We start from the raw sequence: 16,107 nt of genomic DNA, 5'->3' as shown, positions 1-16,107 counted from the left end.
CTGTGTTGGCCCTTTTGACAGAAGCTGTATAAAATCGACTGAAAGGACATTGGAAAGGCATCTGAATCTCCATTGGCTGGACACAATCACATAGATTGAACAGGAAAAGATATTAGGGGGGAATTGAAACTCAGTTAAATTCCATACACTTTCTACAGACCCTGTAGTATATGACAGTAGTGACATGTTTATTTCTGTCCCTCGTGGGTTCGGACCCCTCAGTTCAGGTACACTGATGCTTCAGTATTGCTGTGTGGGTGGGGTCTGAAGGCAGCTTTTGGACTTTGTCACAATGGAGCAACTGCTGACTTCCATTTAAATTCATATCATCAATAATACCCTGTAACATTTCTGGACCGGGATATCAACCCGTATGTCCGTGATTTGGGCATGTTTTTTAAAGGTTCTTTGTTCTCCATTTTGTCCAAGTTTTTGTCCACCCGTCCCACCTCAGTGTAACATTCAACCAAATATAACCAAATATAACCAAACATAACCAAACATAACCAACCAAACGTAACTAACCAAACATAAACAACCAAATGTAACCAAACATAACCAACCAAATATAACCAGACATAACCAACCAAATATAACCAGACATAACCAACCAAACATAACCAACCAAACATAACCAACCAAACGTAACCAACCAAATGTAACCAAACATAACCAACCAAATGTAACCAAACATAACCAACCAAACGTAACCAACCAAATGTAACCAACCATAACCAACCAAATGTAACCAAACATAACCAAAAGTGATCAAACATATCCAACCAAATGTGACCAAATGTATAACCAAATGTGCAACAGACATTTTTACATTCTTGCTTGTGTTAAAGAACACCTGAAATATTGTAATATACTGTAGGAAGCAGTTCCTAATGTCTTATTCAGGCCAGGGACATCTCTTCAGCATCTGAGCGGTGCAATTCTGGTTGGGCCCGCCCACACTCCCTCCTCTGTTGTCGAGGTGTCAGGATGCGTTAAGGTTGTTCTCCGTCTTGCTCCTGTTCTGATCTTGCTTCGCATCGAAAACAATTTGGTTTGCTCGCATCACTGTGTTCCTCGGCCGTTTCCATCTCTCATTCGTCTGTGAGGTGTCGGAGCACAAAAACTCTTCATGGTCCAAAGTCCTCAGTTGTCTGAAATACTGACAGAGATGAGAAGTCCGTTGTATGGATGCTTTGACTATGACAACAGGATCTGAAGATGCTTTTGACTAAAGGATGTATTTGTGTCAGTACATATTCCTACAGTTACTTCAACCAGGTTGTTTAAGAAGGTCATTCCTTCTCAATTAGACATGATGCAGGTTAAAATACCCTGCTCAAAAAAATGAAGGGAAACATAATGAACACGGTATAACACAAAGTCAATGAAACTTCAGGGATATTAATATGTCCGGTTAGGAAGCATAGGTGATTGTGATTCAATGTCACCTGTTTTGGTGCAATTAAAATTGACAACAGGTACACTGGAGAGGCAACAGCAAGACAACTCCCAAAAAGGGAATGGTTTTGCAGGTGGTGGCCACAGACAATTGCTCTGTCCTTATCCTTCCCGACTGATTCTTCTCTAGTTTTGCGAGTGTCCTTGTCACTACTGGTAGCATGAGTCAGTACATTTAGCCCATTCAGGTTGCACAGGTAGTCCAGCTCCTCTGGGCCTGCACCTTCATACTTGCCATCACAAGGTTTGCGGTGTCTCCCAGTACAGTCTCAAGAGCATTAAGGAGATACCAGGAGATGGGCCATCACACGAGGAGAACTGGACAGGGCCATAGAAGGGCATCAACCCAGCAGGAGGTCTGGTATCTGCTGCTTTATGCAAGGAGAAACAGGAGGAACACTGCCAGAGCCCTACAAAATGACCTCCAGTGGGCTACTGGTGTGCATATTTCTGATCAAACTGTCAGAAACAGATTCCATGAAGGTGGCTTGTGAGGGCCCAACATCCTCTAGTGGGACCTGTGCTCTCAGCCTTCAGCCCAGCATGGTGCAGCTTGATTGGCAATCGCCAGAGAACACCAGAATTGGCCGGTCCACCATTGGCGCCCTATTCTCTTCACAGATAAGAGCAGGTTCAAACTGAGCACATGTGACTGATGTGAAAGAGTCTGGAGATGCCATGGTGAACGTTATGCTGCCTACAACATCATCCAGCATGACCGGTTTGGTGGTGCGTCAGTGATGGTGTGGGAGTCATATCCTTGTGATGGTCGCACAGAACTCCACATTCTAGCCAACAATTCCCTGACTGCTGTTAGGTACCGGGATTAAATCCTAAGACCCATCCTCAGACCTCATGCTGGTGCAGTGGACCCTGGGTTCCTCCTGGTGCAGGACAATGCCCGGCCTCATGTGGCCAGAATTTGTAGGCAGTTCCTGGAGGACGAAGGCATTGGTGCCATTGACTGGGCCTCACATTCCGAATCCAAATGAGAACCTCCAGGACGTTATGAATCGGTACATCCGATGCCGCCATGTAATGCCACAAACTGTCCAGGTCTGATCCAAGTCTGGGAGGAGATGTTTTTCAATAGAATAAAGGCATGCATAAACGAAGACTAAGCAAAATGACATTGCCATGAGCAACACCACATGTGATGAGTGACATACAAGACTTTGCTGTCATACTGTCACACACAGTATCTGATCATGTTCACAAATTTGTTAGACGCCGTTAAACTGTGGAAGCCAAAAGACCAAGACAGCTGAAATGTTGAGCACTGTTTCTACCATGTTTTTTGTTACCCTCAACACTGAGCACCAATGAAACATTTAACAGCACAAACAGAGCACAAACAAACAAGACTATTTTGAGTGCTTTTGGAGCATGCTGGGGGTCTGAATGACCTCAGAATGACCTATAAAATATTATTTAATATCAAAAGAATTAGAGCGTCACAGGCAAACATTTTAACAGCACAAACGGAGAGCAAACGATTAAGCCTATGTTGCCAAAGTTTTGCGTTGAGTTAGGGGCCAACTACGTGCACGTCTCCCAAAGCACCCCCAGACCATCTCATTGTCTCTACCACGCATCAAGCACTCCTCCAGCATCTTTTTATTTGTTCTGTGTCTCACGTTCTTCTTCATGATCTGAACACCTCAAACTTAGATTTGTCTGTCCATAAATGTTTTTTTCAATCTTCCACCATCTAGTGTTCTTTTGCCCACCTTAATCTTTCCTTTTTATTGGCTAGTCTGAGATATGGCTTTATCTTGGAAACTCTGCCTAGAAGGCCAGCATCCCGGAGTAGCCTCTTCACTGTTGACGTTGAGACTGGTGTTTAGCTACTTTTCAATGAAGCTGCCAGTTCAGGCGTCTGTTTCTTAAACTAGACATACTAATGTATTTGTCCTCTTGCTCAGTTCTCCACCACTCCTCTTTCTATTCTGGTTAAAGACAGTTTGTGCTATTCTGCATAGGGATTAGTACACAGCGTTGTACTTGGCAATTTCTTACATGGAACAACCTTAAGTTCTCAAAAAAAGAGTAGAACGACGAATTTCAGAAGAAAGTTCTAAGTTTCTGGCCATCTTGAGCCTGTAATCGAACCCACAATTTCTGATGCTCCAGATACTCAACTAGTGTAGAGAAGACCAGTTTTATTTATTCTTTAATCAGCACAACAGTTTTCAGCTGTGCTAACATAACTAGAAATGTAAAAAAAAAAAAAAAGAAACTCGGATTAGCAAACAGAACTAGCCATTGGAACACAGGGCTGCTGAAAATGGATATATGTCAGCTTATCTAGATATTCCATTAAATATCAGCCATTTCCAGCTACAAAAGTCATGTCTACACTGTGTTTCTAATCAATCCGATATTATTTTAATAGAAACATTTTTTTATTTCTTTAGAATCCAAGGAAATTTCTAAGTGACCCCAAACTTTTGAATGATATTATAAGTGGGTGTAGTTGTGAGTATATATAGTACACACAGTACTTTTGTATATAATGTATATTTTGAGGAAACCCATTCAATAAATACAGCCTGAGGATGACAGCAACACTCAGATTGCCAGCACAACGTGGACGCTCACAGAAATAGTTTTCAAAGCAGGATAGGTAGTTCTCTGAGAAGTCCAGATAGTGAAGTCAATTGATTAGTATGAGATGGTTGACAAGTCAAGGTCTTCAAAGTAAATCTAAAAAACTGTTGTGTAAACAACAAATGTTGAGAACCTTTAGAGGCGTATGTATGTTTATGTATGTGTGTGATACTCTTGTTCTTTGTGCGTGTCTCTGTGAGTAATTGCTCAGAAGAACTCTGTAGCCAAAATACTGTATTGGTTGATCAGTTATAGAAAAGTTATAGACGTGTGACTAAATATTTAAATCTCTACTCAATCTCTTACTACAAAGCATTCCTTGCAGTTTTCATTTTTTCCCTATGTGATTCTACGCCTCAACGTTCCATCTCCTGTTTAATTGGAAAACAAGTCACACACGTGCCAGTGCCGTTCTTCAAATGCTTACTATTAATTCATCCCCTCTCCAAAAAAAGAGTTGTTTTATAAGTTAATGAAGATGTATAACTAAAGGATTGCAATGAATACATTTGCACAGGTCATTGGTCTGATGAATGACGAGCAACACAAGCAGCAGTCAGTGGGATTAGAATTAACAAACTCACGTCAGCCTAATGAACAAATCTAATCTCAGATCTTTTTTTGTTCTCTGTCGCTTAACCAAACCAGCGGGACAGATGAACATGAAATGGATGGAGTAGAATACAGCCCATGACACAGATGAAGACAGTTTGAATGTTTGAGGCAGCGCGGTTCCTTTGCCTGGGGTCGTCGTCGAGTTGGTGGGGAAAGTATGAATCAAAAACACACCCCTGCGATTTGTCCTTCAAGTTGACGACCATGCCGCAGTTGGTTTGATGGTCGCTAAAACGAATGAATGAACTCATGTGAGAATGACTGGTGGGGCCGGTGAGTCTACATTGTGTTGGATCTAATGTCTTTTGAAGTGTATTCATGTGGATTCCATAACACATGAATTCAATTTCCATAGGTAGTTACATTGATTTTATTTCCACCAAAGAAAACACATTTGCTCCAAAATTGTCTTCTTCCCTTTTCCTCCTTGGCTGTTAAAATGGGTCTATTATCATATTACTCAAACCTATTTCAATCCATTCACTGCCTTGGGGGTTGATGGCATCCCGATTAGACATAAATGCCTTTTGCTTATTTCCGTTTTCTTTATTGCATAACAAGCACCCCTCATTCATAACCCACCTAGACCTGGTTAAAGGCCTGCACCAACATCATCAACCATTGTAGCGATTACAGTTTTAGCACATTACGGATGGCCCTGGCGGAATACGTTCCATAATATAACTCTAATGTCTAATTTATTACAGTTCCTTCAGTGAACCTGGTTTGGTGCCGTCACGGTGTCTTGGTTCTTGTCTGGGCCGGTCTGCTAGGGTAACCAATCTATCAAGGCTGCTCTGTCAGTCCCAGCCGGGAGCATTGGTTCCTCCAAGGTCTTCTTAGACATGAGTGAGTGACCACATCCCACTCCTTTTTGTCTCACTTAGACAACCAGAGTGAAGACAGGAGTTGAGAGAACTGAATAATATCTCCATAAGAATGCATGCTGGGCTAGAGCAGATCGGCTACAGTTGAAGTCTTATAATCACTTACCATAGTACCCGGGTTTAAATTACATCCTTTATGAATGACAGGGGTTTTTCTTAACTTTTCTAAGTTAATTAATGTGTATTGTGACCACTCTGGCAAAAAATGACAGCTGGGTACCAAGATGGGTTATATACATCAGCGACACAAGGCGTGCTGTGAATTTCCCTCATATACAGTAATGGAAAGAACTGTGAAAATGCACTTTAAGAAAGCAAATCCTTCTTCTGGAGGGGTTTTTGGGGAAAGAAGTCCCTTCAATAGTGGGATATTCTTGTTCTTTGCCCATGATACTAGATTGATTAATAGGAAACTGAAAAAGCCCTTCATTGTTGCAGCAACCGTCTCAGCTCAGTTAGCTGTTGGCATTTGATTCCAGAGGGCTTACTTATGACAATTAAAACTATAGATGGCGCTTCGCCTCACACTGTTTCTATGACAACCCAGCTTATAGAAATCTTACCATATCGCCCTCTCACTTTGCAGACGGTGAGGATTCATCTTGCTCCACAGAGACGTCCAGATGTTGACTTGTGAGCTTGCCAAAAATGCCTCAGCCCAAAATCAAATCCCAAGTTTGCTTATGTTATTATGTTAATTAAAGGTATCATTTACATTTGAATATCAATATTTCAGGTTAAGGGACGCATGGCGCTGTGTGTTTGTTAGTACTGGCGTGGCTCGAGTGCATTGCATGCCAGAATACTATTTAAAAGAAAAGGATTTCAGAAGTGTTCTCCGATGGGGAGAGAACACTTTTTCGGCTCTATTTAGCACCCTCTTTTATATGAGAGTCTAATGCAGACTGTAATATCAATGAATGTGAGCCCTTGTGAATAAAATTCAACCATTTGTTTTTCTGGTGCATAAAATAGTATTTTTAGAGGCCACTGCTTACCCTAGTCAGGCCCGGGGCTGATGGTAAATGAACAGATCAATCAACAGGAATTTTTGGAGGAAAGTAGAGGACACGTAAAGCCACCCTGGCTCACTCCTGCCAAATGTGACATTCCAAAGCCTTTCCCATCAGTTCAGCAAGCTGTAGCTGGAGGAACGACGGCACCAGTTTTCATCAGAATATGACTGCGTCGGTTATGAAGGCAACAGCTACCTAATCCCTATGGTAACAGTAACAGAAGCAATTGTCCAAAGGACAGCATCTCAAACAATCAATAACGATCTTCCATGTGTAATGAAAGTTAAACTCCTGAGGTGAACTTACCAATTAACAAAAAACTATGAATTCCACTTTCGCTACGGTTTAATCGACAATTGTTATAGCCATTTGAGGGTGGATAATGTGAGTAGGTGTGTGTACAGAGAGGTGAAATTCCCAGAGGAATTCATTTAGTATACTTTAAACATTGACCAAGTCATTAAATCCAAGTAAATAATGTTTCCATCCTGAATCCGCCTTGATAACTTACGTACTTATATCAGATGAGAGAACAAATAGCCAGGTTGATTACCCAACAAACCTCCCGTTTTAATAAATCAACAAAGGCGAGGGCGGTGTTAAGCTAATTGATATGAATAAACAAAATTAATCATCGTTCCCCATACCTCCAAACACAAACCAGCTATCCCACAATCCATCGGGAGCCTAAATCACTGCAATGGGGGCGTGGTACCATAGGTCTTCATTTTGCAGCTAATGTCCTAGCGTGTGCTGGGTACCGCTGCCATTAGACGTCCGTTTGCCTCGCCAACGGGTCTGCTGAGTTATGAGAGGCCATAAAAAGCTCTGCACTGCCCCGTCAGAGAGACGGCCATATCTGTCGTGTGCGCTGTGGTCCGAGTCATCGGTTGCCTGACAGAAACACGGCCACGATTTACACCCCGGATGGACATGACACAAAATTCCAGTAATTCCGCATCTAATTCTTAGTCATTTCCGCCAGTGGGAACGGAGATGAGACAGCGAGGGGGAGAGCACAAAGCCGGTGTAGGCCAACGCAGGCTTTAAAGAACGAGAGAATGTATAGAGAATGTCAACCAGGGGGAAGCAAACGGATTTAGCCGTGGTCCGATTTTTGGTCCCTGGTCTTTGGGGCCTGAAAAATATCTGTACACTGCAGATGAACCACAACAATAATGAATAAATGTCGATACGGTCACATAATGTTTGTTTATTAGGGGGGGAATTCATTTTAGCTGAATCTCTGGTGATTATTTCTTGTATACTATAGGCATGCCCCACAGCGCTTTCGCTCGACACCTCTAGTTCTTCTGTTGTAATTTAAGATAAAGTTGGCAGACACAAGGAGAGGAGCCCATTGTTAGCTTTATAAACAGATGCTCCAAGTGGATATTTCATCACCTATGTACTGTTTTCCAAAAAAAAGGCACCACAATAAGCAGGATTATGTAAACCTCTTTTTTGCTATCCAAGATCAGATTGATCTGACTGTTTACGAGCCATTTTATTCCAAAAATAATAAATCGGAACAGGGTCACTCTTAGCCAGTTACCACACTAGATACATGCCAGAATTCAGTCTCTCAGTGCTTTAAACAGCCCTACATCTGCTGAATATTTTAGGACACCACTTATACACTGTCATACAACAAACCTACATTACATGAACAAAGTCAGGTGCACTGATTAAAAAGACGCCAGCATAGGTACTTAATAAACGGTACCTTGTTTTTAACTTCTCATTATAACAACATAATGCATACCTAATTAAACTTTGTTTATTCGTTTTAGATAAGAAATTTTGGTAAAACCTCAACTAAGTTTAATTCCCTGACTGTTGTGTCATTAAACGTTCTTAATCCACCCTTCTAGAAGGATCAGGATAACTGTGATGCGAGGTCTCTTTGGATTACCAAATCTTTATCTCTGTCTAGAGGGTCGGATTTCAATTTTTCATTTGATCTGTTACAGATGGGGTAATCCAATTAAATAACAAACAGTACTAATAATAAAAAGGTATACCTGTATATCATTAAAGCCCTGCTTGGATGTAGACTTTTCGGATGTGTTCTGCCACAGTATTTGAAACCATTCGCCAATATCAGTAATCGAGTTATTGATTAGGCTCTAGAAATGCTTTAAAAAGAATCCAATCAGATGTCATCAGCCGTCAATCATACAACACAGCCTGTGCATGGATCCTATCAATAACACACAAGGCCCTAATTGACAGAGGGATTGGCAGCCGAGGTCTGATACCAGCACCTTTGACCCCTCTATAAACTCCTGAGTGATGGCACTGTAACCAGCAAAGGCAGAGCACTCAACACACGTCCTTTAAAGAAGAGTAGTGTATGGTGGTGGATATTGACCCTAACCCCTTAGGCCATGGGAGCAGAATTGATCAGTCAGTCCATTAGGTGTCCGGTGTGGGACTTGTCCAGAAACATCACTCTGGTGAATGCTTTGGTCACGTCCATCCATTTACAGGACGTGACAGTGTTTTGATGGGCTCAGTTGGGAATCGAATTACAGCATAGCGATATCTGACCATATCAAGTGGGTCAAAGTGGCGTTGGAAGACCGTCAACACCGCACAGTAAAGATCAGATGTGATTCTGCCCTGACACTTTAATGGCGGTCGTACATATAGCTGGAGACGCACTGAGAAGCAGAGATTGGCATTTGGTGAGTGTAGTGGTAAACCAGGTACAGTTATGGATACATTGATGGATACAGGTACAGATTTGGGTTTCTACGAAAGGACTCCACTGCAACAGTGTCTCTACCTTTATATAAATAGAGAATAAGACCATGAACAGAGATAATGTACTGCATTATTTGTTTGCTTGTTTTTAGTTTCTATCATTAACCAATGCTAAACCCAGTCCGCCTCTAAACTCACTGGCCTTGTGGGTGTTCAAGACAACCCAAATCCTTACATAAGAACGAACATGTACACAGTATATTTAGAAATCAGTGTCAGGAATCAATACTTACAATAACGGTGTAGTACGCGCTGTAACGACAGTGCATCACCACAACCCCAAGACATGGACGCCACACGCCCCTGCCTTCGACCTCCTACTTCCCCCTTCACCAAACAGTATTTCAATTCAATCACCTGCCCAGGGATGTAGAAAGACCCAGTGGTGGGGGGGGGTGGGGGGGATTAAAATATGGACAATTCACCCCGAAAGAAGCCGTTGATAAGGCCGGGCCGATGATATATAGATGGCTGAGCAGTCAATATCCCTTAACCCGCGTTGCTGGCCATTAAGTGGGCTAAGCATGACGCAAACACTTTGTTATGTTAACAAACGATGCCGTCGTAGTAATGGCTTTTATTAGGTGAGTATGGGGTTATCGGAGGATGAGCCCTTTTCAAATGCCATACAATTCACGGCTGACGAATAAAGCCTAATTGAAGGAATCCTACATTCCTGAGCCAATGTATTCTTCAGCTAATGGAGCTGGCGATTCTTCTTGGGAGAGGATATTACTTTCATGCCCTATTTTCACATCGGTCATAAAAATAAAATAAAAAGCTGGGAACTGTCTATTTTTGGGTTAATTCAACCGGGGAATAACAAGGAAACAAGCAAATAGAGGCTTATTATAAGCAAAGTCACAATAACTATCATCAAAATCCAGTGAGAAAATGTTTTTTTAGTTTATCAACTCAGTTGAGGAAAAAGTAATAAAACAATAACAGCATTCAATTCCCTGGGATTTGGCAGGACCATATGCTCGGTAAATCTACCCGGGCAAGGTCACCTTGAATGCATTAGGGTTTAATATGATTGACCGCGCAGTCTTAGCAAAGGATTAGCGTAGTGATGTTGACCGTACATTGAAAATTAGAGAAGCTCAACCTAATGTTTCTAGATATACTATATATAATAAAATGTGAAACGTGAGCTATCAGAATGGCTCGATAACGACGCCACGGCTGAAAGTGTGCCGGTAATGAGTTAACGGTCGACGTGTGGCCGTGCGGCTCGTCTGTCCAATTGGAAGATGAGGACCCTATTAGGTTGAAAAACTGAGGTGAATTTGATGAGCTGTGGGAGCTCGATAATACTGCCTCTCTCTCCCCCCCGCACTCCGGGTCAAGCATGGCTTTATAAATGTTATCTGATTGGTAAGAGCTTTTCCGACGCTTAAATTCTACAGTGAAATTAATCTCTGACTATAATATTGATGGTACACAAAACCCATCAAGTGAGGCGAGGCAATCAGGCAATAAGGGAAGAGGCCATGGATAGGAAAAGAGGGAAAAAAACGCATTGCACTGTAGATACGCGCAATCAATCGGACAGCCTCACCCTTGGGTAAAGATGGTGTTAGTAGGGCAGAGACAGAAGGAGGAGAGAAAACTTTGATAAATAGGCATACCAGTACACTCGGAGACTCAAAAACTTCAAACTCAAATGTTCCAAGGTGACCTTTAACCCCAAGTTTGCTTTGTCTCATTCATTAATATTCCTCTACCTCCCTGGGTCCCTGAGTCATAATTGCTAGTTATTTCCTGATAGAATATACTCTCTAAAACAGAAACAAGCAGATTACTATTGACCAATCAACTGGTCTTTTGTAAAACACTAGTAATATATTAATGAATTCCATTTACTAAATGTATATTAAATGTAATTCAATTAACCCCTTGAGTATCCAACAAGTGGAAGTTACAGTTATAAGAAGAAATGGAAAGCCTGTAACGTGACTTCTGCTTTTGGACATGATTAAAGTGGCACTCAATCTTAAAACCTGCTCCACATTAACTGGAGTGGTGGTATCCAACAAAAACAGTGCTGAATTGAAAAAACCCCAACAGTTAATGAAGGACTGTGAAAACCAGTATGCCAGGGATCTAGATTCAGGCCCTACTTTAACCCCTGCCGCAGTGCTAATTTCAAACAAATAATTACAAGCCAGTTAACACTATTTTATTAAGAAGTACACCTATACAAAGTACCACTTAGAATAGTTTTAGTACTATGACCAAACACTTAACTTTAGTTAACAAAAGCTCTCAGAGACTATTCAAGCAGGCACAATATAAGGGTAACTGTAATTTTTGTTATGATTTCCTATGATTCTGTGGCAGTGACTATAGCTCCTCCTCAGTTTGTCCATATGTTGTGAAGGTCCAGGAGGTCCAGGAGTCCTAATATGTTGTCCAGTGTACATATTGTTGTGGGCAGCACTGTAACCTCGACAAAAAATGATGTACTGAAATGTATTGCAAGGAGGCAAGAAGAGAAGAGTAATCTAGGAATCAATAATAAAAAGACACTGGCTAAATCCCAAAAGATCCCTTCCCTTTCGCACTCCATTTGCACATTCGTATGCTGCTCTGCTATTTGTCTGAGTGTCCAAAAGCTAAGGATGTGAATCCTGATCAAGGGTGTAGGGGGTAATTAGATCCTCCAGTGGCACCCTCCAACAAGTAAGCACGTTTGGCAGCCATCTTGAGTGAAGTGGAATCCCATGAGACAGCACACTATTTTGGAGTTCTGAGCAATTTCACACAAAAGTCAAACCTTGTTATGACACATGCATTTGTTTCAAGAATTGACACATAAAATATGAAATACATCCTAAATTAATTACCAATTACTTAGGTTAATAACTTGTAAAACGAAAAGAGGGATTTGTTCATTTGAATTTCATGGTTGTTTAATTATTTAAAAGTGAAACATGAATTACATCATTAAAGGGGATATCCCGAATTCACTCCCAAATTGCAGAATTACAGCAGCAGCAGCGCATTGAAACCAGCTATACTGTAATATAATGTTCTGAACCACTATTCATACACTATTTCTGCAGATATATTATGGACATTTTCTTATATAACAATGCAACAATTCTTCCTAATGTATTTTTAAAGTCACAGATATGTCAATGTGCTTATTGATCCTCTCCACAATCTTTGGAAGTCACTCTCTGAGTTTCGTGAGGAAAATATAACAATGGAAAACCCTCTGAGCAAGTGGTTAGTTTTGATTACCCACTGATTACCTATTAACTTCCATTCATAGAACGGATGCCATTTTGTTTTAGCAGGGACACGTGCCAGCTAATGCTCCATAATGGAGGCAGTACTTATCTCCAAACAGAGCTGACCTTCTGTGTTCACCTTCCAGGGGTTAGGGGAATAATATAAAACAACCACTCGTTAATCTTCCTCCACTATGCTTCAATCCCATAAGCCCTAGGGGAATGTCACAAAGAAGCCATCAAAAGCCTACTGATTATAACTCCCAGCAGGTACTAGAGCAGAGGGGAAAATAATATATTATAAAAGATTAATCAATCCTTTTGTAATGCTGAGGTAGAACGAAAAGACAGGACAAAAATCTACCATGATACATGTGTAACGCAGACTGACAGGCACTTGAAAAAGAGCGCTAATTCATTCCCTCATACGAGACAGTCTTGGTTCTGCAATATTCATTTCACCTAGCGCAATAAAAGGAGGACAACCCCGGCAACGCCGACTGTCTAAGAATAGCCTGCGTATCCCCCTTTTTTTAGGGGAAATCTGGGTAGCACCAGCGCTTATGACTGACCCAGATTATATTAGCTAGCAAACCGGAGTCTGGGGGAAACATAGAGGGGGGGGGGAGCACAACCATAAAAACTGTTCTCCTGACAAAAAGTTAGCAGAGAAGTTAAAGGGAGAAGAAGCTCAACAAATAACAGCCAAGCAGGGATGAATATTTTAAGCTGTGGGGAGCTCTCACATAAGGAAAGAGATGGAGAGAGAGTGAGACAAAAAAAAAAAACACAACAGGCACTAGCTGCTGCCGAAACTCAAAACTGTCGACTTGCACAAAGGGGAGTTTTTTGAGTGTGAGGGAAGCATCTGTTAAAGCATGCCTCTGTGTACATTTCACTTCCTAGTGGAGTGCAACATCAGCTTATTGGGGTAATCATCTAAAGAACAGCAAAACACAAATATGGCACAGGGTGCTGCTTTCCCTCACATTGTAAGAATATTTGCAGTTCTTGCAGTTCTATTTCAAGCACACAGCTACACTGTGCTGAGCTGAGCTGTGCTGAGCTGAGCTACTGTGTTATGCTAAGCTATGTAACAGTATGCAGTGCTATCCAAAGCAATCTTTATTTTGTTTCGTTACACAGAATGGGGTTTATGCTTGTAGGACAGTTTAAACTGTCACTTTACCATACATCTGGAAATGTTTAAAAGCACTTTTGGATTTCTTTCTGGCCACTAAAGGCTAATATCTACTGACTTAACCAGTGGGAATAAGTGCAAACTTAAAACGTTTAAATGCTTATTAACAGCTAAATTATACAATATGATGGCATGCTGGGCTAACAAACAGTGATTATGACAACATATAACCACAACTGTATTTATTAACTTGGATACTGACCCACTTCAGCATGGTTTTGGCACAGTCAATGTCAAGAAGGGTTAAGAGCCAAAAGGTTGATGGTGACTAATCTGGTTGAGCTCGCTCTCCAATCTGTCTAATTACAATCAAAGAAGACAATTAACCAACTTCAAATGAACTACTAACAAAAGCCAAATCATAGGACCAAAACCAAGAAGCGACTGAGTGTAAACGGAACATTTGCAAAGGCTTATAATGCGAAGTAAACAATGTTTATCACCAATTTGAGCTAAGCAAAGATTGTATAGTAATAGAATGATTCATAATCCCCAGAAAACTTGGCAGCACAACTGGAAAAGTGTATCTTTCAGTTCTTACACCATTCATTCCTTCCATAGGGATATTTTAGATAGACTTCAAAATATGGTCTATGTTTCACGTAGACCATTTTCATAACAGGTAAATATCTATAGGACAAGTTGACTTTTATCAATATCAGCAAAATACAAGCAAATATATTTTCTTGTCAAGCTAACTGAACCAAATATGTTGACAAACCTCACCTTCTCCTGACAAGTTATACACTGCTGTCAAAAATGCTTAGCTGGAGTAAGCTTAAACGTAACACAGGCCTTATTTGAAGTGATTTTAAAATTCCTTATGGAACAAATGAACAGTGAAATGTGAAAAGAACCGGTATAACATTTTGCCGCTAGGCTTTATGAATGACCCTTCAACTATATACGTGCCAAATAAAAAAACACACACCTAAAAATGTAAAAGGTTTGATAGCCCTGCCTTATTTTCAACTGTCTCTGATATATACACATAAATACACACACACACTTTTTTTCTTTTAACATAGTGTGGGGTTTGAAATTGCTATGGGATTGAGGTCTCTGGCCACCTGGTAGTGATGGGGCTCCAGAAGAGATTACGATCCTGATGCTCTGCTTACATAGCCATATCACTAAAACATGTGGCCCCCTGCCAGCCAGCAGATCTGCCTACTCACGCTTACGCAGGATGAAGAGTGAGAGTGGGGTGGCACGGACGTACAGACACACACAAACACTCGGAGCAACTGACCTATCATGCAGGCCACAAATACACACTAGCACTGACTGCACTAATGTGGTCAGACTCATGCACACGCAGAGACACATACCGTTCCACTATGAGCACTGCAACATCAAGATACAGTGGATATACACCCCTGTTAAAATGCCAGGTTCTTGTGATGTAAAAGAATGATACAAAGATAAATCATGTCAGAACTTTTTACGCCTTTAATGTGACCCGTGATGTCAACAAACAAACTGAAATCTTTGACTTACACACCGGATTTAAACTAATACTTTGTTGAAACACTTTTGATTGTATTACAGCACTCAGTCTATTAGCATGGTACTTCTTGACGTGGCAATATTTACCCACTCTTCTTTGCAAAAACGCTCCAAATCTGTCACATTGCGTGGACATCTCCTGTGCACAGCCCTCTTCAGATCACCCCACAGATGTTCAATTGGATTCAGGTCTGGGCTCTGGCTGGGCCATTCCAAAATGTTAATCCTCTTCTGGTGAAGCCATGCTTTTGTGGATTTGGATGTGTGCTTTGGGTCGTTGTCATGCTGAAAGGTGAACTTCCTCTTTATCTTCAGCTGTCTAACGGACGCCTGAAGGTTTTGTGTCAAAATTGCCTGGTATTAGGAACTGTTAATAATTCCCTCCACCCTAAGGACACGGTTCCAGCTGAAGAAAAACAGCCCCAAAGCATGATGCTACCACCACCATGCTTCAACGTGGGTATGGTGTTCTTTGGGTGTTGTTTTTGCGCCAAACATACCTTTTGGAATAATTGTCAAAAACGTTCAACCTTGGTTTCATCAGACCATTACACATTGTCCCACGTGCTTTTGGGAGACTTGGTGTTTGTTTTTGCAAACTTCAGCCGGGCTTGGATGTTTTTTTTGCCACCCTACCCCATTTATATAGAGATTGTTGACCTGAAGAGAGCTGGAACCTCATTCTCAAAGAAAACCATTAGTAACACACTACGCCGTCATGGATTAAAATCCTGCAGTGCACGCAAGGTCCCGCTGCTCAAGCCAGCGCATGTCCAGGCCCATCTCAAGTTTGCCAATGACCA

The 16,107-nt window shown here is 41.3% G+C and overlaps 1 long non-coding RNA gene across 1 annotated transcript in view; it reads right to left on the bottom strand.

Annotated features, from left to right (window-relative positions):
* Nucleotides 1-836: 836 nt before the first annotated feature.
* LOC105020383 overlaps nt 837-16,107 on the bottom strand; it is a 277,819-nt gene continuing 262,548 nt past the window's right edge. Inside the window, exon 5 of the long non-coding RNA XR_002195995.2 lies at nt 837-1,159. This is a non-coding gene — a long non-coding RNA (uncharacterized LOC105020383). The remainder of the gene's footprint in view (nt 1,160-16,107) is intronic.

This window comes from Esox lucius, chromosome 23 (assembly GCF_011004845.1).
Source record: "Esox lucius isolate fEsoLuc1 chromosome 23, fEsoLuc1.pri, whole genome shotgun sequence".
NCBI classification, from domain to species: domain Eukaryota; kingdom Metazoa; phylum Chordata; class Actinopteri; order Esociformes; family Esocidae; genus Esox; species Esox lucius.
This window is presented reverse-complemented; position numbering and strand designations above follow the sequence as displayed.